The following is a 10,961-nucleotide window of genomic DNA, read 5'->3' on the forward strand; positions in this document are numbered from 1 at the left end:
GTTATAAGTTGTTCAAAATGTCACAACATCCTAATTTCTTAAAAATGACTTTTTCTTCTATACAAAAAGACATTTTAAAAGTTCTTTTGAATTTGCCAAACACTAAATCTCCTTATTAACTTTTTATAAAAGTCAATAAATTATAAATTGAGGTGGAAAAGCTTAGCCACACATGTCCTTATATAAATATATAAAGAAAACAAAACAAAACCAAATAGTATAAAGCTACTTCATAGAAAGTTGAAAAATGAAAATGACGTGAGACTGTGCATTTCCATGATCCCTTTAGCAAAACTAACAGATTGAAACTTCAAATAAAGACGTTGTAACTTGTAGCAATCATGCATGGGCTCCCATTCACATGATTTGGACTTGGACTTCCTTTGCTTCTCGCATGGGCTGGGGTCCAATGACTTTTTAGGCCGAAACAAAAAAAAAGAAAAAAAAAAAGATTTCCTAGTCACAGAATGGAAGCCAAAATCTCCCACTGTTCACTTTTTTTTTCTTTTGAATTCCAAACAAGTGATATTAAAGAGTCGGACCATACTAAAAAAGGTAAGGCAATTTTTTTGAATTTCCAATTTACGAATCCATATCTTGCCGGATAGAGGTTTTATTTTCATTCCTTTTTTCCTTTTAAACAAGTCATTGATGGATATACCGCTTTCTTTTTTATGGGAATTTTGGGTAAATTATTCTATAAGTTTCTAAAAATAAGAATTGTATAAAGACACAATGGATCGTAAAAATATTACACAATGTTGAACAAAATATAACATAATACCAAAAAATAGAGTTAATTGCCAAAATCGTCCCTGAGGTTTGAGCAGGTTTGCCATTTTCGTCCAAAACGACACTTTTGTACCAAATTGCCCACAACGTTTGTAACTTTTTGCCATTTTCATCCAAACCACTAACTTAGTTTATTTTTTCTGTTAAGTTAAGTTGAGTATATTTGGATGAAACTGACAAATATAAAACCATAGGGACGATTTTAGAAATTTACTCATACTCTTTTAAATTTCTTTTATTTAATTAATTTTGTTACATATATAATAAAAAAATATACATGTAATTTTTATATAAAAAAATAATAGCTTTGTCACATAATTTTTGTAAAATTTTATCCAACCACTAACTAAGTTAATTTTTCTATTAAGGCGAATGATGTTTATAAACTAAGACAGAAATTAATTTCTAATCTTTTATATAGATCAGTTCTATAAAAATAAAATCTACTTAAACCTCTAAATTTTATAAAACTAAAATGCTGGTGACCTTATTGAAAAATGTCAAATAAAAAAATCTTATCATATGTACCAAGTTTGTAATTCATCTTCTACTCTTTTAAATTCGCTCCTAAGGAAAAAACAGAAGCCAGTGCCCCCCTCCCCTATCAAACAACGTATCGTTACCAAACCTTAAAATTACCTACCAAATTGTAATTATAATGCTATAAACCAAAAGTTTCTTTACTCAAGCCACTCAGAATAAGTATTAGTTAGTTACCCTCATATCTTAATTAAATAAATATTTTATTTCTACCAACATGTTTCCTAGGTGCTCAACACGTTTAAAAAATATGTAACGTTTTACAATTTTTTCTATGTCTACAACTGATAAACACTAAAAGTTGTAATCGATTGTTATGTGTTGCACACCAATGACGTTTTCTCTTTATAAAACTGATTTATATAAAGAAGCTGTAAATTAATTTCTGTCTTAATTTATAAAATTTAAAACATCCTTCATCTTAACAGAAAAAATAAACTGAGTTAGTGATTTGGATGAAAATTTATAAAAGTTATGTGACAAAATTATTAATTTTTTTTCATATAAAAACTCCATGTATATTTTTTTTATTATATATGTAACAAAAATAATTAAATAAAAGAAATTAAAAAGGGTTTGAGTAAATTGCCAAAATCGTCCCTGTGGTTTTATAATTTGTCAGTTTCATCCAAATATCCTCAACTTAATAAAAAATAAACTAAGTTAGTGGTTTGGATGAAAATGGCAAAAAGTTACAAATGTTGGGGGCAAATTGGTACAAAAGTGTCATTTTGGACGAAAATGGTAAATGTGCCCAAACCTCGGGGACGATTTTGGCAATTAACTCCAAAAAATATAACACAATGCTGAAAAAAAGACACAATGGGTCACAAAAAAAAAACACAATGATGTAAATAAAGAAAAGACTTTTTTTTTTTTTTTTTGAAAATTGAACTTTATAACCACTAAAAACAGAAGCCGCTAGATCCCCAAGGCAAGGACCTAGACAACCAAATTACAACATATCACAGTTACACCATTCGTCCCAAGAACGTTTTACATTTGTATTTCTATTATTATACCAAAGAAACCCATAAGCCTTAACATCCGAAATGACCTCGTCAATCTTTGTATTCTTATTATTGAAGATACGATCATTCCGAGCCTTCCAAATCCTCCAACATCCGATGATCACCAAGCCGTGCACCATGTTCTTCGTAGTCGCATGTACTCTCATACTTTTATAAATGCTCGTAAGGTCCTGTAAATCACAAACATAAAACACCGGGAGCCGACACCATCTTGCAATAGCCTGCCACAATACATTAGAGAAAATGCAACCTGTAAAAATATGCTCTGCCGTCTCTGCTATGTCTTCACAAAAAACACATAAATTATCTTGAACGTGAATGTTCCTCTTGCTCAAAGCTTCCTTAGTAGGTAACCGTTCCAATCTAGCCCTCACATGAAGATATTACATTTTTGTGGAAGCAATTTGCACCAATCAAAAAATAGCCGCTGTATTTGACACCTCATTAGTTGTAGTCTATGCCTTCAGATTCGCCACATTGAACTCGGAGCCGGTACCATGCCACGCCACATAGAAAAGACATAATGATAAATAAAATGACATAATGATGTAAACAAAAAGTCTAAAATCTACAAGCTAAACATCTAAAAACAAAAACCTAAAATCTCACATCGTAGAATTCGATGAGACGTTTCCAATGTCGCTTGAATTGGGTCAATCAAAATCCGCTTCATACCTTTCTTATGACTTCTTATTTTAGGAGAGTTTGTAATTAATCCTAACCCGTTCTATCTTTCGAAAAAAGAGTGAAAGTTATAAAAGTTGAACTTTTACTCCTTTATGTATAGAAAATTTTGCTATGACTTCTAAATTTGTTTAAAACTGATTTTACGAAGATAATTACTCATAACGTTATATTAATCGACAATTTATCTTGACTGTTTATTAAATTATTAGAATATCTTACCAAACAAAGAACAAATAATCTTGTACATCCAATCAATATCATGAATTTGTGCTTGCGTACTGGGATTATTTTAGATTTGCTTGTATGTTATTATGGAAAAAAGAAAAAGAAAGAAAATTACCAAAATAATTATAGTTAATTATAGTTAATTACACGGATCTTACATATAATTAATATCCATTAATTCATAAGTATCTGGTCTATTAATTATACTAAAACAAAACCAACTTATGCCACTTGTCATGAACTTAGGCCTATTATTGCCACTTGGCAATTTAATATCATGCATTCATGTGTGCATTCATGTGTTTTGAGCGTCAAAATCATTCACAGCTTATTCTTTCTTCTTCTCAATCACAAATTTCTCTTCCATAGTTAGATTTAAATAACTTACCGATTTTTTATTCAAACCAAGAATAGAAACATTATTTATGGTATACAAAATTGATTGCTTTTGTTGATGTTACCATTTACCATATATTTATTCTTCATAACTTATTTATAATTTAAAACTAATAAATAACATACATACAGAAAAACCGGTTGGTCGATTTTCATCTTCGAAATATATATCTCCTGATGAACAACAATAAACGTGTAATGTTATCGATTCTTGATACATGTTGATGAATAACATCTTTATTGTTATTTTTGCTTTAATTTACTCTGAAATAATGTTTTCTTTTTTACTTCATGTTAGTACTTATGATCAAAGTTATCTCAATTAAATGAGCATTTGAAGGTTAGTAAAACATATAAGTATTTATTTCTTTTATCATTAAATTCAAAACAATTTGATATAATTTATGTCAATTAATTTCAATTATATACAATTTCAATTTCATTCTCATAATATTTCTTTAATATTAAAACAATTTTTAATAAAAACATGTATTATATAACAATTTCTAAATTTTGACACAATCAATAAAATAAACTTTTAAATAAAAGATTTCGTTAACATTAAACGGATTAACATTTGACGTTTTTCATTTTTTAATATTAAGACATGAATTTGTTATTTATTAATGTTTGTTTACATTTTTTGCTTGACATTTTTCAACTTTAATATCTTTGAATAACTTTATTTTATAATAAATCTATTGTTTGTTTATGTTACTAAACATTGTCTAATATGTATTTATTTGAACATTAATGAAAATGATGATGTAAACTCCGATTCTACTTTGAACTTTTGTTAATGAAAGAATATATTTCATTTCTATAATATCTATGCTAGATGTAAAACTCGTGTGCAAACACGGTTGGATTTTAGAAAACCATGCATACCACATTTTATTAAACAATGAATGATTATATATTTTTTAAGGTTTAATTGAAAATGAATTATAAAGAAAGGGAAGCGGCATGCTAAACCAATAACAGTTTGTTCTTGCTAAACCAATAACATGTTGTACTGGTGGTTCTAGGTTATCACCCGGGATTACTTCCCGGGCTCGAGCAAGTTATTTTTATTAACCACTACTTATGCTTAATACATACTTAAAACCATACAAAAAGATTGACATATTAATGTGTCACACCCCGAAATATCAGAGCTGGCGTGACTGGACCGGAATCTTCTTTGCACAGCGGAAGCAGTTAATGTTAAGACTTCTATAAAGCGAACGCCCACTAAGTACTCGAATCATCATGGTTCTCCTATTCCAACTGTGCCACAGTTTGAAAAATTAATCTGAGAAAGAAACATGCGAAAAATCAACATAAAGTTGAGCGAGTTCATAGTTTGTTTGTAAAAGATTTGGAATATATCTTTTTGAATAACCGGTCTTTAAATTATTGTTTTAGAAAACGAAATAAAAATCTTTTTCTTTGACATGTTATATGAAAACTATGTATTTGTGAAACTTTATATTTGCAAAGCATTATGTTTGTAAAACTTTGTGTTTATAAAGTTTTGTGTTTGTAACACTTGTGTGGCTGTCAATGTCTGCGCATGACTATGACAAACATGCCCGCATGAGTCTGTATGTTGGACTATTCAGTCCTTAAGATGAAGGCCTTAGGTGCATGCAAGATTTTGGGTTGTTGATTGTGGGACACACAGTCTCCGTTGTTCGTGTACAGGACCAACCAGTCCTCTTGTTTGTATGTGGGACCTCAGTCCCTTTATAACTAGGACCAATCCCATCACTAGTGTCTGTAGCTCATGCATGTTTCGTGAACTGTTTATGTCTTTGTAAAAACCGGTATGTTTTGCATAAGTTTTTCGTAAACCATTTGAGTTTAATGAAAATCACAAATCATTTGTGATTATTGACGTTCGCAAACCATTTGAAATAAATATATAAACTATATATATTTTTGATGTGTGCAAAATGCAACATATAAATTACATCAAATGTGGCATAAAACTAACCCTTTTTAGTACTAATGTTGGAAAAAGTGTGTTTTTGTCTTCCTTTTGTATTTTTAGGGTTAAAAGAGCTTAAATGAACAAAAGAAGCAAAAATGCAGACAAATCTAACAATAATACAAGAAAAAGAATAAACGTGGCATGCCCGACCCCTCGACAGCATCTCCCCAAGCAAAAACAAGAGAACAGAAGGCTGAACACGCCTCGTGCTCATTAAGCACGGGGGCGTGCCCAAGTGTCTTCAAAAAAGACAAAGTTGTAGAAGCTTCTATCACCCACCATGGGGGCGTGCCCAGCGGACACGGGGCCGTGGTCAACGCAAAGATTCGCATAATCCAAGCAAATCTTGATAGTACAGATACGCTTCTGCACACGGGGCCATGCCTAGCAGACACGGGGGCGTGGTCAACTAATGCAGACAAACTGCAATTAATGAAGAAAGAGAAAATGGGTGGACACGGGGCCGTGCCCAATGGACACGGGGCCGTGCCCAATGGACACTATGCAGACTATAAATAGGGGTGCTTGGCTCACTTGCAACTCATCCCTTAGCAAACCACCTCTCTCACACTTCACCCACCCTCCACCACCATCACAACCCACATCCACCACCATCATCCATCATCCATCATAGAGTGTGTGTAGTAGTCTCAGGATCTAAGATTGATCGTAAGAGTTCTTGACAATCAAAGGCCATGTTTGCCTAAGTCTCTTACATCACTTGGTGAAGACAAACATTTAATGTAATACTTTTTATTTTTAATCTTTTTGCACTTTTTATTTGGTTATGTATTAATGACTTTAATAACTACTTTCTTATGTTGAAGGTGAATCTTCCTTATCATTTGTTCGTGGTGTCTTGGCGTTATTTTACTGTCTATATATATGGAGATATGTTGGCTACTTGGTCGGGGGTTAAGGGAATGGTTTGGTAAGAGTCTTGCCTTGTTCAGTGTATAGATCCTGCAAGGACCTGGGTCAAGCTTAGTAGGACCTCCTTCAATACCCACTAGCATTGGATGGCGGGGGTTCGAATTTCTTGATCCCCTCATATGTAAACTACTATTAAAACATTAACCCGACTTTTTAGGATTGTATCCCTGCTGACTCAAACTACTTAGCCGAGGGTAATGTCACCTTCAAAAGAGGGGCCTACCACATTATGCATTAATAACTTAATTAATTATCTTTCAATAATCCAACCCTTTAGAATTGTATCCTTGCTGACTCAAACTATTGGGTTGAGGGTAACGCCACCTTCAAAAGAGGGGCATACTACTATAACTAAGATAATCTCTTAAAAAGTGCAAAAGTGCGGAAATAATCAAAGGTTGCACTAAAGACGAGTCGGATCCAAGTGATTCATCTTCTCTATCTGTTTTTCTTTTCATTTTTATTTTTATTTTTCAGCATTTTTAGTTTTTATTTTTATGTTTAAACCTTTTTCTAAAATTTTGATTTGATTAGACGTTGAGGATAAACCTGTACTAAAAGCTCTTGTGTCCTTAGACGACCTCGGTATCTTACCAACACTATACTACGCTCACGATGGGTGCACTTGCCCATATGTGTGTTTAATGTTAGTAAAATATCATGTTTTATAAATTTAAAACTTGACTAAAGTGTAAAAAGGGCTAAAAATATACATAAATATATATACACACTCAACAAGCATCAAGTTTTTGGCACCGTTGCCGGGAACACAAGGATTTTAAGAAAGTTAGGAATCAACGACCTAATCGTTTTTTTCTTATTTTTCCGTTTTTTTAGGATTTTTTATAAATTTTCAGTTTATACAAAGCTCAGCACGGGCCGTGCCTGGTCGAACACGGGCCGTGCCCAGCATTATTACTGGCAGTTTTTATTTTCCGAGTTACAGAGAGTTGAGCACGGGGCCGTGTCGGTGCAACACGGGGCTGTGTCGAACTCCCCAGTAACAGGGATCTGGAAAACAATCACTGTATCTCCGACCACGGGCCGTGTTCATCTGAGCACGTGGCCGTGGTGAAACTTCTGACCAACGTTCTTTTCTGTTTTTATTGCAGGACTTGGAACCCAGGCGCCACATCTGAACTTTCTACGCAGTGTATGAGCTCCAGTTCTAGCAGAGACATAAAAGAACCTCTAGACGAAGCCGAATGCTTTCTAAGAAAAAACTTAAAGCTAAAAACTAAGAGAAAGTTTCGTGGGACCCACTTCCAATGGCGGATCAACGTACCCTCATGGATTACCTACGACCCATCGTAGGTAATCTTGGCGCCGCTATCAATGCACCGAATGTCGAGGCAAACAACTTCGAACTTCGGCCGCATTTGATACAAATGCTCCAAAACTCCGCAACCTTCCATGGGCTTGCGGACGAAGATCCCCATTTACAAACCACTAACTTCTTGGAGATATGTGATACTTTTCGGATCAATGGAGCATCAAATGACGCCATCCGCCTTCGAATGTTTCCATTTTCACTAAAAGACCGAGCTAAGGCTTGGCTTAATACCCTCCCAGTTGGTTCGGTAAACACCTAGGATGAACTAGCCCAAAAGTTTTTGTGTAAATATTTCCCTCTTGCTAAAACGGCTAAATTAATGACTGAAATTAACACATATTCACAAGAGGACAGGGAATCCTTATATGAAACGTGGGAAAGGTTCAAGGAGCTACTAAGAAAGTGTCCTCATCATGGCCTTGCGGTATGGCAACAAGTATCCACTTTCTATAATGGGTTGTTGCCACACACAAGACAAACACTCGATTCTAGCTCCGGGGGACTTTTAGGTAATCGTCGCCCAAATGAAATTTATAATCAAATTGAGGAAATTGCTTAAACCAATTTTCAGTGGCACACTCCCCGAGGCACGAAATCTATCACCCCGGGAGCCTATAAGATTGATGAGAGCACCTCCCTGCAAGCCCAAATTGAAGCCCTTTCTTCAAAAATCAAAAAGTTAGAAATGAAAAAAAAACGGCTTCGGTTATGGCTTACGAGGGGTGTGGTGGGCCACATGAAGTTGGAGTTGTATGAAAGAAATGGATAATCAATTAGAATCGGTAAACTACATTGATAATAGACCTAGGCCGTCGGGTCCTCCAACGGGTACTTATAACCAAGGATGGCGTAACCACCCTAACCTTGGTTGGAGAGAACCCGGCAATAGTAGTAACCAACAAAATCTAAACCAACGAGCAAACTTTCAACAACCAAGAAATGAGTCACAAATTTTCTCTCAACAACAACAAGGGGGACGAGAAAGGCTTGAAGATACCGTATCTTGCCTCATCTCCGACACCGAAAAGAAAAACTCGGATCGATTTCAACAACTGGAATCGAACTTTAGAAATCAACAAGCTAGTATTCAAAATATCGAAAAACAAATAAATCAACTAGCTCAAAATTTCTCCGAGAGACCACAAGGCGCGTTACCAAGCAATACCGAAACCAACCCAAAGGCGCAAGTACATCTCATCAGATTGAGAAACCGTACCGTGGGTCCCGAGAAGACTCCATTACCTCCAACTGAAAAGAGCCGATCTAGCCAAACCGCAACTCCATCAACACCCCCAACAAGAGACGGCTCATCCACCAAATCAAGAGCCCACCAAGAATCCCCCGGTTCCGTACCCCGGTCGGTTAATTCGCCAAAAGACCGATGAGCAATCCACAAAGTTCGTAAATTTACTAAAACAATTGCATGTTAATATTCCATTTGTTAAAGTCCTAACCCAAATGCCTAAATATTCAAAATTTATGAGGGACTTCCTCACTCACAAAAAGAAAATTGAATCATTGCAATTAGTTAATTTAAGTGAAGAATGCTCCGCCTTGCTACTCAACAAACTCCCGCAAAAGAAGATCGATCCCGGAAGCTTCACCATCCCTTGTTCGATTGGGGAATCACCCATACGCAATGCACTAGCCGATCTTGGGGCTAGCATCAACCTCATGCCCGCATCAATGTTCGACCGACTCGGCCTAGGGAAAACAAGCCCTACAAAAATGAGCATACAACTCGCCGATAGGTCCGTTAAATATCCACAGGTGTCGCTGAAAATCTATTGGTTAAAGTCAGAGAATTTATCTTCCCAGCCGACTTTGTCATACTAGATATGGAGGAAGATACCGAAGTACCACTGATCTTAGGGAGGCCATTCCTAGCTACGGCCCACATAGGGGTAGACATGAATGGAGGAACACTAACATTGAGGATTGGGGATAAGGAAATGAAGTTCGGAGTTGGTAAGAGAGTAGAAGACGGTGACACGGTCAATTACATGAAAGTCATAGAATCAAGTTTGGATGATGCTCTCCGACGGTGCAACATGGGATGCAAAACATCCCACTTGGATAACATATGACTGGCTTTGGGTCTAGCCAAGAACCCTTATAAACGTGGCGCACCACGGAGTCATTCCGCGGAAATATCCTTAGTTTAGTTTAGATTAGTTTTTATGTTTTCTAGTTTAGTTTTAATTTTCAGGAATAAAACACACTCGGGATGGTGAAGGATACCAAGGGAAACTTGAACCAACACCCCATGCACAAAAACAGAGCCTCCCGTCAATTTTTATTCATTATAGCAAGTTTGGCACGCCGTGTCCAGCCAACACGGCCCCGTGCTGAAGTGTCTGCAGGAAATCGCCCAGTTCAGGTAACTGTACATGTGGCGTGTTCGCTGAACACGCCCCTGTGCCCAGGCTTCTGTTACTTTTTAATGATTTTTTGTTACTGGCAACCTGAACACGGGGCCGTGCCCGGACACCACGGGCCCGTGTCCAGCTGCCCAGTAACTTAAAAAATTGTTTTTAACACACCTTTTACACATTCAATCAACCTAAAAACTTATTTTTGGGACACATTGAGGACAATGTGTAATTTAAGTGTGGGGGGGATGCTAAAACCTTGAATTTTGCAAGTCCTAATTACAAGACTTACAAAAAACTCTATTGGAACCGCTATACACCCCAAATTTTTTTATTTTTTTTTACTTGTCTCGGTTTAATTTGAGAATTACAAGTTCTAAATAGGTTATATTTTTACAAATTTACAACCGATAGCGTCGTGATAAAAAGAACCAACATAAGAAAATTATGAAACGACATGACAAATCTAGTTAAAATTTGATTATATATACTTGATCACATAAAAACTCATTCCCACAAAAAGTGAGTTTTGAGCCTTTATTGAACATACAAATATACATCTTTAAACTAAATGCTCATTTTTCGTTTCTTGTGTGAATAGCTGCTTGGTTTCTTACGACTCTAGAACTTGCCATGACGATACATTTTCGGTCCTTACCAACTTAAACCCAAGTAAG

At 35.4% G+C, this 10,961-nt stretch overlaps 1 non-coding gene across 1 annotated transcript; it reads right to left on the reverse strand.

Moving 5' to 3' along the window:
* Positions 1 to 8,225: 8,225 nt before the first annotated feature.
* LOC118488551 lies at positions 8,226 to 8,332 on the reverse strand. The gene has a single exon (XR_004885095.1). It is a non-coding gene; the product is annotated as a small nucleolar RNA R71 (small nucleolar RNA).
* Between the last annotated feature and the right edge of the window lie 2,629 nt (positions 8,333 to 10,961).

The sequence above is a fragment of the Helianthus annuus genome, chromosome 16 (genome assembly GCF_002127325.2).
Source record: "Helianthus annuus cultivar XRQ/B chromosome 16, HanXRQr2.0-SUNRISE, whole genome shotgun sequence".
NCBI lineage: Eukaryota > Viridiplantae > Streptophyta > Magnoliopsida > Asterales > Asteraceae > Helianthus > Helianthus annuus.